The sequence below is a fragment of the Polypterus senegalus genome, unplaced genomic scaffold (assembly GCF_016835505.1).
Source record: "Polypterus senegalus isolate Bchr_013 unplaced genomic scaffold, ASM1683550v1 scaffold_5916, whole genome shotgun sequence".
Lineage (NCBI taxonomy): Eukaryota > Metazoa > Chordata > Cladistia > Polypteriformes > Polypteridae > Polypterus > Polypterus senegalus.
Window position 1 is genome coordinate 1 of NW_024381924.1, and position 13,023 is coordinate 13,023.

At 42.1% G+C, this 13,023-nt stretch overlaps 1 pseudogene; it reads left to right on the top strand.

Annotated features, from left to right (window-relative positions):
* Positions 1 to 8,544: 8,544 nt before the first annotated feature.
* On the top strand, positions 8,545 to 10,637 carry LOC120520943 (annotated as a pseudogene).
* The last annotated feature ends 2,386 nt before the right edge of the window (positions 10,638 to 13,023 follow it).

Genomic DNA, 13,023 nt, shown 5'->3' on the forward strand with positions numbered 1-13,023 from the left:
CCAATTGATCAGCAAGCGTGCTCAGTTTAACCGAGTTTTTCTCAATGCGCTCTTCAATTATACCCAGCACCTGTCGAAGTTCAAGTTGTACCTCTTGACGCAGCCTTTCATTTGCCTGTTGGATTTCCTGTCGCAGCCATTCATTGGCCTGTTTCATCTTCTGTTTCAGTCTCTCATGTGCCTTTGCCGTTGCTTTCTCATTAGCCTTCTCGCTTTTCTTTATATCTTGTGTGAGCTCAGCGAGCAACACTTTCAGTTCAGATAGCTCAAATGTGCCTTCTTGTACCATAGATGAAGCAGCAGACTCTGCTGAAGCCGGTGTCCCCGCTGCTCCAGTCCCGCGTAATTGCGTAACTGAAGCCGCGGACCTCCCGGCCTTTTCCAGTTTCGGGTAATCCTCTCCAATCGGCGAGCTATCCACATCTGCACTCACGATCGCACCTTCGCTCCCCTTTTCGCTCTCAGCCAGCGACGATGTAGCGGACCGTGGTCCCGAGGAGTCTGTACTTTCGCCCATCTGATCCAGGTCTGTCTCTGAGAGGCCATATCTCGAGCTAGGGCTTGCTGATCGCAGCTTGGATGTAGCTTTAATCTTCGATTCTTTCGGACCCCCCTTCTTATTGGCCATGTTTATATGTGTTTACATATACTGTAGCGGTCCTCTCGGGTTGAATAAATACAGGATATCTCAGAATAATAAGCAAATAATATGAAAAATAGCACCACTGCTAGCGGAGCTCCACTTCAGACGTCCATCTCTCGCATCGGACGAGACCAGGTAATGCATTTTCCATTTTTTTATATCTTGGATATCTTCTACCCACTCTTACCATTCCATCAATCAATGTTAACCCGGTGTCACAAACTTGCGACTAGGAAGACATTGTATGGACCAAGCAAAGGTAAACTAAACCTTCTCCTGTTGTCTCTACAGACCAACTGCGGGAAAACCTGTCTGATTTAAAACAGATGATGTCACTTCCGGCTCTGGCGGCCAGAAGAATATCACTTCCGGTTACGGTTGACTAATGAAGAATATTACTTCCTGTCCCCTTACATCACTTCATGTCCTATCCCTTAATGCCGCCATCTTGACAAACCTTCATTAGTTCTGTTTTGGACTCCATATAGAGAATATCTCTGCATTTATCAATTGCTCTTTTGCAGCCAGGAATAATATTCAGGTGGCTGCCCCAAACCTTTTTAAGTGTGTCGACTTAATTCCTTTTACAGTGGTGTAGTCGGCAGGATGGTGACCTCCTGGAGAGAATGGAAGTCCGAACAAAATAAAAACTCGACCCCATACACCAAACTCAAGAAAAGTCAGATGGGTAAGTACCGCTCCCAAATTGCCGAGTGGGAGTTGGTCAGGGTGTGTCGGGGAAAACTTGAGTATGCTTCGACCCATCATCCTGTTAAAGGTCCAGGGAAGAGTAGAAATGGGAACCACAGGATTGAGCCTGGTGCGTCTGGGGACACATCAAGGACTTATTATGGACTAATGAGTATGGGGACTACCCCTAAATATCCCACAAAAGGCAAGCCTTTTGATACAGGTGGGAAACATAATGGCCTGGACCTATGAGCCTGCTAAATCAGTAAAAAAAACAGGCCATGACTTTGTGGGCTAAGGTGGTCAGGTGGTTACAACCACACAAGAAATCGAGCCATCAAATAGCAGAGCAGGTGGCCTGCGCTTTGCTGCTTCAAGCCCTACCTGGAAAAATCACCCAGCGGACCTGGGGCTTTACTGATATTGTTGCGCTAGCTGAGTCAATAGAACTCCTCAAGGCAGAAACCTGCTTGGGAGTATCAGAACGGGACTCATGTGAACCCGGGCGTACTTACGTCCCTAATATAGTCTTGGAGCTACAATGCGAAGCATGCTCGAGTGGAACCTGGGATGCGTCGGCCGGTTCCGCAAAGCAAGGACAAGGTCTGCGGAGTGATATGGGGGGAGGAGCGGTGTCCGCTCGCTAACCCTCTGGCATTTACACATACGGGAGAAGTGTTAGTCAATGGAAATGAAGCTAAAACTTTATTTGATTCCGGCAGTACATTTCTATTGTTGATCGCCATCTAGTACTACCGCAACAATGGTTAAAGATTAAAACCCCCATTACCTGCATTCACGGGGATGTCCGGAATTATAAATCTCCAAGATGTTTTATATGCCAGGACAGCATATTAAAAAAGTTGACATGATATTAGGCAGAGATTGGGTAGACATTAAAAGTGGTAACACACACGCTTCTTCTCCAAAATTGCTAGGTCTAGTCACGGACGCGGAATCAGCACCCTCAATTTCTTCCACACCGTGTATACAACTGGGAGGGGAGCGGAGTTCAACCTCTGGTGATGACGGGGCGACACCCAGGACATCATTATCAAGCACAGAGTCGACTCGGGATGAAACCCCGCCCCTTGAGGTCAAATTCGATCCCCTCACACGCCTGCAGTTTCAGTTTAGGCAGACCCCGACTTCTTTTGAAAGAGAGCAGTGGAACGATGACTCCCTTAAGTTTGCAAAGAATGCAGTTGTTTTGATAGATGGCCAATGCACATTATATCCAATGTCACAAGGTCCTCATTTTTTGTTAAATAATGATCTGTTATATCGGGTAGCTAACCATGACGGGGAAATTAGGTCATTGTTGTTAGTACCACGGACTTATCGGCAACAAGTCTGTGAACTAGCACATACCCATCTCCTGGGAGCCCACTTGGGACCCGAAAAAACACTTGAGTGGATTAAGCTCAGATTCTTTTGGCCCAGAAATGATGAGGAGGTTCGCCGCTTTTGTACATCCTGTCTGGAGTGTGAATTGAGGCAGATTCCTAGGAGGGACCATGCCCCTCTAGTTCCATTACCCTTCATAGATGTCCCTTTTGAGCGTATTGGGGTCGACATAGTAGGACCCCTAGAACCTTCAGCCAGGGGACATAGATATATAATGGTCCTGGTAGATTATGTTACCTGGTTTCCAGAAGATGTTCCACTGCACTCAGCTACTTCCAAAGTTATCGCACGGGAATTGCAAGGGGTATTTGCATGTGTCGGCATCTCTAAAGAAGTCCTGACGGATCAAGGGACGCCTTTTACCTCGCAGACGTTAAGGGAGACTGCCAAGCTACTTCAAATAAAACATTTAAAAACCTCAGTATATCATCCTCAAACAGACGGTCTTGTAGAGAGGTTCAATAAAACTCTCAAACAAATGTTACGTAAGGTAGTCAATGAGGACAGGAGGACCTGGGATCAGCTCCTCCCCCTCATCCTTTTTGCATATTGGGAAGTTCCCCAAGCCTCCACGGGGTTCTCGCCTTTTGAATTATTATACGGACGACAACCCCGGGGCATATTAGACATTTTAAAAGAAGGCTGGGAGAAAGAGGCCCTCCTGTCAACAAATATCAAAGTCAAAGTCAAAGTCAAAGTGAACTTTATTGTCATCTCAACCATATACAAGTATACAGATAGACGAAATTGCGAAGCTCAGGGTCCACAGTGTAACAACATGATGTGCAAATAGTAAATTAAAAATAGAATAAAAATTTAAAAATTTAAAATTAAAACACAAACAAGACAAGACATTGTGCAAAGATAGGACAAAGAAGTAGCAGCAATATTGATGTGTAAGATATGTAATATAATAAATAAATGAATAATAAATAATAGATATAGATAATACAGAAATCATCAGTGTATGCAATAGATTTAAAAAAAATCAGACCTATATTGAAAACACATATGGAAAAGGCGCAAACCACCCGATTGTCATGGTACGTCTCTTCGGGAGTTCCACCCGAGAGATCGGGTCATGGTTTTACCACCTCACATTCTAAATTACTGGCTCATTGCCAAGGACCCTATGAAATTAAGGAGAGGAAGGGATTGGTCGATTTTTTGGTGAAACAACCAAATCGTCGTCCCAGCGAGCAGATTTATCATGTCAATCTGCTGAAACCGTGGAAGGACAGGGATCTCGAGCCCTCTTCCGGACAGCCCCGCTGTCTCTTTGCTCATAAATTAAACCTTAATTTCAGAGATAATCTGACACGCCAACAACGACAAGAGCTCGAAGTAGTTATCCTGTCTGTCCCTGAGGTGGTAAGTAAAAAACAGGGAGGACGTCACTGATTGTGCATGACATTGCGGCAAAACCCGGGGTTGTAGTCCGAGAACGCCCGTACAGAATTTCTGAGGCAAAAAAGGCTGAAGTGGAGCTGGAGATCAGACGCATGCTGGACGTTGGTGTGATTGAGGAAAGTTATAGTCCCTGGTCCAGTCCTATTGTCATGGTCAGTAAGCCTGATGGAAGTTGGAGTTTCTGCAATGTTGGGAGACTTAACCAAGTCTCCCAATTCAACTCCTAGCTGATACCGCGAGTGGACGACCTCCTCAAGTGGCTAGGTAACGCTAAATTCTTGACTACTTTGGATATGACAAAGGGGTATTGGCAGGTTCCCTTAACGTGAAACTCAATGAGTCTTAACTGCTATGTTGTGAAACCACTTGAAACACATCTGCGACATAGTTTTTTACAGAAATGAACTGTTTTGAACAGTTTCCTGGTGGAAAACAAGCCGTCACACATGTGTACACAAAGTGATTTTCAGGCCCTGAAACGCGTTATGGTGAATTCAAGTTACCTTCAAATCTAACTCTGTGGAAAGTGAAAATACTCTGGTAAAAGCAGTTCTAAATGATGAATTCCCCAGTACCCTTATGTTTAAGAACTGTTTGATGGTTTCCCAACTGTTTTTAAAGTGCACTTCAACATCTCATACTCACTTTTGAAATCCCCATTGACTTGCATTGGGCCAAAACTGAAGTTGAGTGAAACTCAATGAGACTTAACTGCTATGTTGTGAAACCACTTTAAAAAAATCTGAGACATAGTTGTTTAGAGAAATGAACTGTTTTGAGCAGTTTCCTGGTGGAAAACAAGCCGTCACACATGTGTACACAAAGTGATTTTCAGGCCCTGAAACGCGCTATGGTGAATTCAAGTTACCTTCAAATCTAACTCTGTGGAAAGTCAATATACTCTGGTAAAAGCAGTTCTAAATGATGAATTCCCCAGTACCCTTATGTTTAAGAACTGTTTGGATGGTTTCCCAACTGTTTTTCAAAGTGCACTTCAACATCTCATACTCATTTTTGAAATCCCCTTTGACTTGCATTGGGCCAAAACTGAAGTTCAGTGAAACTCAATGAGTCTTAACTGCTATGTTGTGAAACCACTTGAAATACATCTGCGACATAGTTTTTCACAGAGATGAACTGTTTTGAGCAGTTTCCTGGTGGAAAGCAAGCCGTCACACATGTGTACACAAAGTGATTTTCAGGCCCTGAAACGCGTTATGGTGAATTCAAGTTACCTTCAAATCTAACTCTGTGGAAAGTCAAAATACTCTGGTAAAAGCAGTTCTAAATGATGAATTCCCCAGTACCCTTATGTTTAAGAACTGTTTGGATGGTTTCCCAACTGTTTTTCAAAGTGCACTTCAACATCTCATACTCACTTTTTGAAATCCCTTGACTTGCATTGGGCCAAAACTGAAGTTGAGTGAAACTCAATGAGTTTTAACTGCTATGTTGTGAAACCACTTGAAACACATCTGCGACATAGTTTTTACAGAAATGAACTGTTTTGAGCAGTTTCCTGGTGGAAAACAAGCCGTCACACATGTGTACACAAAGCGATTTTCAGTCCCTTAAACGCGTTATGGTGAATTCAAGTTACCTTCAAATCTAACTCTGTGGAAAGTCAAAATACTAAGGTAAAAGCAGTTCTAAATGATGAATTCCCAGTACCCTTATGATTAAGAACGGTTTGGATGGTTTCCCAACTGTTTTTCAAAGTGCACTTCAACATCTCATACTCACTTTTTGAAATCCCCATTGACTTGCATTGGGCCAAAACTGAAGTTCAGTGAAACTCAATGAGTCTTAACTGGTATGTTGTGAAACCACTTGAAACACATCTGCGACATAGTTTTTTACAGAAATGAACTGTTTTGAGCAGTTTCCTGGTGGAAAACAAGCCGTCACACATGTGTACACAAATTGATTTTCAGGCCCTGAAACCCTTATGGTGATTTCAAGTTACCTTCAAATATTACTCTGTGGAAAGTCAAAATACTCTGGTAAAAGCAGTTCTAAATGATGAATTCCCCAGTACCCTTATGTTTAAGAACTGTTTGGATGGTTTCCCAACTGTTTTTCAAAGTGCACTTCAACATCTCATACTCACTTTTGAAATCCCCATTGACTTGCATTGGGCCAAAACTGAAGTTGAGTGAAACTCAATGAGTCTTAACTGCTATGTTGTGAAACCACTTGAAACACATCTGCTATATAGTTTTTTACAGAAATGAACTGTTTTGAGCAGTTTCCTGGTGGAAAAGAAGCCGTCACACAGGTGTACACAAAGTGATTATCACGCCCTAAAACGTGTTATGGTGAATTCAAGTTACCTTCAAATCTAACTCTATGGAAAGTCAAAATACTCTGGTAAAAGCAGTTCTAAATGATGAATTCCCCAGTACCCTTATGTTTAAGAACTGTTTGATTGGTTTCCCAACTGTTTTTCAAAGTTCACTTCAACATCTCATACTCACTTTTTGAAATCCCTATTGACTTGCATTGGGCCAAAACTGAAGTTGAGTGAAACTCAATGAGTCTTAACTGCTATGGTGTGAAACCACTTGAAACACATCTGCGACATAGTTTTTTACAGAAATGAACTGTTTTGAGCAGTTTCCTGGTGGAAAACAGTCCGTCACACATGTGTACACAAATTGATTTTCAGGCCCTGAAACGCGTTATGGTGAATTCAAGTTACCTTCAAATCTAACTCTGTGGAAAGTCAAAATTGTTATGTATTGAAATAAATGTAACAATGATTGGTAGTATTCCCAGGCAGAAGGGGCGCCAGAGTGGGGTTAAGAGAGATCTTGGACAAGCAGTTACAGAGAACGTTCTTAGTAAAAGCCTACTGTGCAGTTAACTTCTGGCCTCAGTGTTTGTCATTGAATATCAGCCTCAAATTACCTAACATAGCAAACTGGCGACGAGGATAAAGTTGATTCCCAGTGCGTAAGTTCGTCTGTTTATGACTGCAGCGGGAGTTTTTATTCAGTATATTTATATAAAGAAAACCATTGTGGCAACATGGCTGCGACGCTGGGGCACATGGACGATTTTGATGAAAATGTGGAGCAGTGGACCACTTATATTGAGCGCTTTCGAAACCTTTGCATTAGCTAATGATATTGGGGAGGACAAACTGGTGCCAGTGCTATTAACTGTAATTGGACGTACAACTTATGGCTTGCTGCGTAGTCTTTTAGCACCGGAGAAACCAAAGGACAAAATGTTTGACCAGATTAAAGCAGTGCTACAGCAGCATTTTTCTCCAAAGCCTTTGGTAATAACAGAAAGGTTTTGCTTTCACAAAAGGAACCAAGCGGAGGGGGAGTCGGTTTCACAATATGTTGCTGTCTTAAAGAAACTGTCTGAGCACTGTGACTTTGGCGCTTACTTAGAGGAAGCATTGCGTGATCGATTTGTTTGTGGACTAAATAATGAAGTGATACAGAAACGACTGTTAACTGAAGTAGCGTTGACCTATAAAAAAGCAGTCGAAATCACAATTTCCATGGAGATGGTGGCACTTTTGGTGGATCTTTAAAAGTGAATGAGCTATCGGTTTCAGATAAGATAAGGAAATGCAAACGATGCGGAAGAGTTAATCACAGTGACAGTGATTGTTGGTACAAAGATCAGGATTGCCATAACTGTGGTAAGAAGGGCCACGCAGCGAGTATGTAAACAGAAGGAATCTATAAGGAGAGAGGAGGGAGCGCAGTATAAAGGGAAGTCACAACAGCGATCGGATTATCCTAAAAGAGACCTGTAAATCGCGTTATATTGCAGGAGGTGTCCAGTGAAGCGTCAGGTAACAAAACTGACACAGAATTAGCCTTACATAAGCTGATCCAAGAAGGGGAGAAGTCACACATTAGTGTGAAACCTAAAATAGAAGGCACAGAAGTAGAGATGGAGTTGGACACGGGGCAGCAGTGTCATTAATTTCAATAAAACTATACAAGAAATTACTGAGCCACGTGCCTCTTGAGACAACTGATGTAGTTTTGAAGACTTACACTGGGGAACCAATATCCCCTGAAGGAGTTATTAATGTGAAAGTCACTTTGAACAAACAGTTAGCTGTCCTTCCATTATATGTTATCAGAGGAAATTATACACCCCTGTTTGGTAGAGAGTGGCTCAGAAGAATTAAATTGAATTGGCAAGAGATTAAGTCAGTACAGCAAGTTACTTTGAAGAGCATAATACAAAAACATGCTGCAGTTTTCAGTAAAGATTTGGGGACAATGAAGGGCATTGAAGCAGTCATTTCTTTGAAACCACAACATAAGCCAACGTTCTGTCGTGCTCGGGTTGTACCCTATGCGCATGATCCAAAGTAGAGGCTGAGCTGTCCCCCTGCTAGAATTAGGTGTGCTGTCACCTATGCAGTATAGTGAGTGGGCCACTCCTGTGGTGCCAGTTGTAAAGAGAGATGGTTCTGTGAGGCTTTGTGGTGATTTTAAAGTGACCTTAAACCCAGCCATTTGTGTGGAACACTATCCAATTCCACACATTGAAGACTTGTTCGCCTCATTAGCTGGGGGACAGCGTTTCAGCAAATTGGACTTGGCACAGGCGTACCTACAGATAAAGGTTGAGGAACAATCACGTAAACTGCTCACCATCAATACCCAAAAGGGGTTGTTCTGCTATAATCGTCTACCATTTGGGATTGCTTCAGCACCTTCCATATTCCAACGGGCGATGGATCAGGTGTTACAAGGCCTTTCCAATGTGCATTGTTACTTGGACGATATATTGGTTACAGGCTGTAATGATGCAGAGCACCTGCAGAATTTGGATAGAGTATTGGGCCGATTGAAAGAATTTGGCTTATGTGTCCAAAAAGAAAAATGTGAATTTTTCAAGGAGACCTTGGAGTACCTGGGTCATAAAATTGATGCAGCAGGACTGCACAAGTCACCTGAAAAGGTTAGGGCTATTTTAGAGGCTCCAGCCCCCGATAATGTAACTAAACTGAGATCTTTCCTTGGTCTCATCAATTACTATGGGCGATTCATACCCAATCTTGCAACCATTTTGACCCCATTAAATGAGCTGCTTTACAAAGACAAACGCTGGCATTGGTCATCCGCATGTAAATCTGCATTCCAGAAAGCTAAGGAGCAGTTGGTGTCTCAAAATGTCCTAACGCACTACGATCCACAACTAAGCATCCGCCTGGCTTGTGATGCTTCTCCATATGGTGTGGGAGCTGTCATTTCCCATGTCTTTCCCAATGGTGAAGAGAAACCAATCGCTTTTGCATCCAGAACACTGAGTAAGGCTGAACAGAACTATGCACAAATTGAGCGAGAAGCCCTTGGGATTGTGTTTGGGGTCAGGAAGTTTCATCAATACCTATATGGACAGAAGTTTACTCTCTTCACAGACCATCGGCCACTGACAAGAATCTTTAGCCCAGAGAAAGGGGTACCGTCATGGCAGCTGCCAGAATGCAGAGGTGGGCATTAATATTAGCAGCCCACAGTTACACCATAGAATATAAGAAGGCTGCTCTCAATGCCAATGCTGATGGGCTTTCTCGTTTGCCCTTACTAATTAAACATAAGGAGAGCCAGAACACAGTTGACATTTTTTACATAAAACAAATGGAATTACTACCAGTGAGTAGTGCAGAAATTCGTAGAGAGACCATGTTGGACCCTACATTGTCTAAACTAATGGATATGGTGTTGCTGGGACATTTTCCTAAACAATTGGTGGATAATGATGAGTTACAGCCTTTCATCAACAGACAAACGGAGCTTACCGCACAACAAGGATGCCTGATGTGGGGAGCAGAGTAATTGTGCCCCTAAATTACTCGTGTTTTGTCAGAACTACATGTCAGCCACCCGGTATAGTGAGGATGAAGTCCTTGGCACGCAGTTATGTTTGGTGGCCAGGTATCGACAGCCAGATTGAGCAACAAGTACACAACTGCCAGTCATGTCAGCGTGTTCAAAATCTTCCAAGCCCTGTGCCCCTCCACCCATGGATATGGCCAAGTGGGCCATGGCAGAGAATTCATGTTGATTTTGCTGGGCCTTATGAAGGCCATATGTACTTAGTAGTAGTCGATGCCCACTCAAAGTGGCCTGAGGTTCAACTAATGGATAGTGTCACAACTAGTAAGACTGTTCATGTCATGAGGACCCTTTTTAGTCATTATGGGATACCTGAAGTCCTTGTTAGTGACAATGGCCCACAGTTCATTTCTGATGAATTTGCATATTTTATGAAAACCAACCATATTAAACATATACGATCTGCTCCCTATCATCCAGCTACCAATGGGCTTGCAGAACGCTTTGTGCAAACTTTCAAACAAGCTTTGAAGGCATCAAAAGGATCTGCTTTAGTACAGCAAAGACTAGACACGTTTTACTCTCATATCGCAATACTCCACATGCTACAACACAGGAATCTCCAGCTATGCTTTTTATGGGTCGCAAATTACGTTCACGGCTAGATGTGCTTAAACCAAATGTGGCTTCTACAGTGAGTCAGTCTCAAGATGTTCAGCTGTTGCACAGTAACCGGAAATCCAGACAATTTAATGTGGGTTACCTTCAAATCTAACTCTGTGGAATGTCAAAATACTCTGGTAAAAGCAGTTCTAAATGATGAATTCCCCAGTACCCTTATGTTTAAGAACTGTTTGGATGGTTTCCCAACTGTTTTTCAAAGTGCACTTCAACATCTCATACTCACTTTTGAAATCCCCATTGACTTGCATTGGGCCAAATCTGAAGTTGAGTGAAACTCAATGAGTCTTAACTGCTATGTTGTGAAACCACTTGAAACACATCTGCGACATAGTTTTTTACAGAAATGAACTGTTTTGAGCAGTTTCTTGGTGGAAAACAAGCCGTCACACATGTGTACACAAAGTGATTTTCAGGCCCTGAAACGCATTATGGGAAATTCAAGTTACCTTCAAATCTAACTCTGTGGAAAGTCAAAATACTCTGGTAAAAGCAGTTCTAAATGATGAATTCCCAGTACCCTTATGTTTAAGAACTGTTTGGATGGTTTCCCAACTGTTTTTCAAAGTGCACTTCAACATCTCATACTCACTTTTGAAATCCCCATTGACTTGCATTGGGCCAAAACTGAAGTTGAGTGAAACTCAATGAGTCTTAACTGCTATGTTGTGAAAGCACTTGAAACACATCTGCGACATAGTTTTTTACAGAAATGAACTGTTTTGAGCAGTTTCCTGGTGGAAAACAAGCCGTCACACATGTGTACACAAAGTGATTTTCAGGCTCTGAAACGCGTTATGGTGAATTCAAGTTACCTTCAAATCTAACTCTGTGGAAAGTCAAAATACTCTGGTAAAAGCAGTTCTAAATGATGAATTCCCCAGTACCCTTATGTTTAAGAACTGTTTGGATGGTTTCCCAACTGTTTTTCAAAGTGCACTTCAACATCTCATACTCACTTTTGAAATCCCCATTGACTTGCATTGGGCCAAAACTGAAGTTGAGTGAAACTCAATGAGTCTTAACTGCTAGTTGTGAAACCACTTGAAACACATCTGCGACATAGTTGTTTACAGAAATGAACTGTTTTGAGCAGTTTGCTGGTGGAAAACAAGCCCTCACACATGTGTACACAAAGTGATTTTCAGGCTCTGAAACGCGTTATGGTGAATTCAAGTTACCTTCAAATCTAACTCTTTGGAAAGTCAAAATACTCTGGTTACTAGCAGTTCTAAATGATGAATTCCCCAGTACCCTTATGATTAAGAACTGTTTGGATGGTTTCCCAACTGTTTTTCAAAGTGCACTTTAACATCTCATACTCACTTTTGAAATCCCCATTGACTTGCATTGGGCCAAAACTGAAGTTGAGTGAAACTCAATGAGTCTTAACTGCTATGTTGTGAAACCACTTGAAACACATCTGCGACATAGTTTTTTACAGAAATGAACTGTTTTGAGCAGTTTCCTGGTGGAAAACAAGCCGTCACACATGTGTACACAAAGTGATTTTCAGGCCCTGAAACGCGTTATGGTGAATTCAAGTTACCTTCAAATCTAACTCTGTGGAATGTCAAAATACTCTGGTAAAAGCAGTTCTAAATGATGAATTCCCCAGTACCCTTATGTTTAAGAACTGTTTGGATGGTTTCCCAACTGTTTTCAAAGTGCACTTCAACATCTCATACTCACATTTTGAAATCCCCATTGACTTGCATTGGGCCAAATCTGAAGTTGAGTGAAACTCAATGAGTCTTAACTGCTATGTTGTGAAACCACTTGAAACACATCTGCGACATAGTTTTTTACAGAAATGAACTGTTTTGAGCAGTTTCTTGGTGGAAAACAAGCCGTCACACATGTGTACACAAAGTGATTTTCAGGCCCTGAAACGCATTATGGGAAATTCAAGTTACCTTCAAATCTAACTCTGTGGAAAGTCAAAATACTCTGGTAAAAGCAGTTCTAAATGATGAATTCCCCAGTACCCTTATGTTTAAGAACTGTTTGGATGGTTTCCCAACTGTTTTTCAAAGTGCACTTCAACATCTCATACTCACTTTTGAAATCCCCATTGACTTGCATTGGGCCAAAACTGAAGTTGAGTGAAACTCAATGAGTCTTAACTGCTATGTTGTGAAAGCACTTGAAACACATCTGCGACATAGTTTTTTACAGAAATGAACTGTTTTGAGCAGTTTCCTGGTGGAAAACAAGCCGTCACACATGTGTACAAATAGTGATTTTCAGGCTCTGAAACGCGCTATGGTGAATTCAAGTTACCTTCAAATCTAACTCTGTGGAAAGTAAAAATACTCTGGTAAAAGCAGTTCTAAATGATGAATTCCCCAGTACCCTTATGTTTAAGAA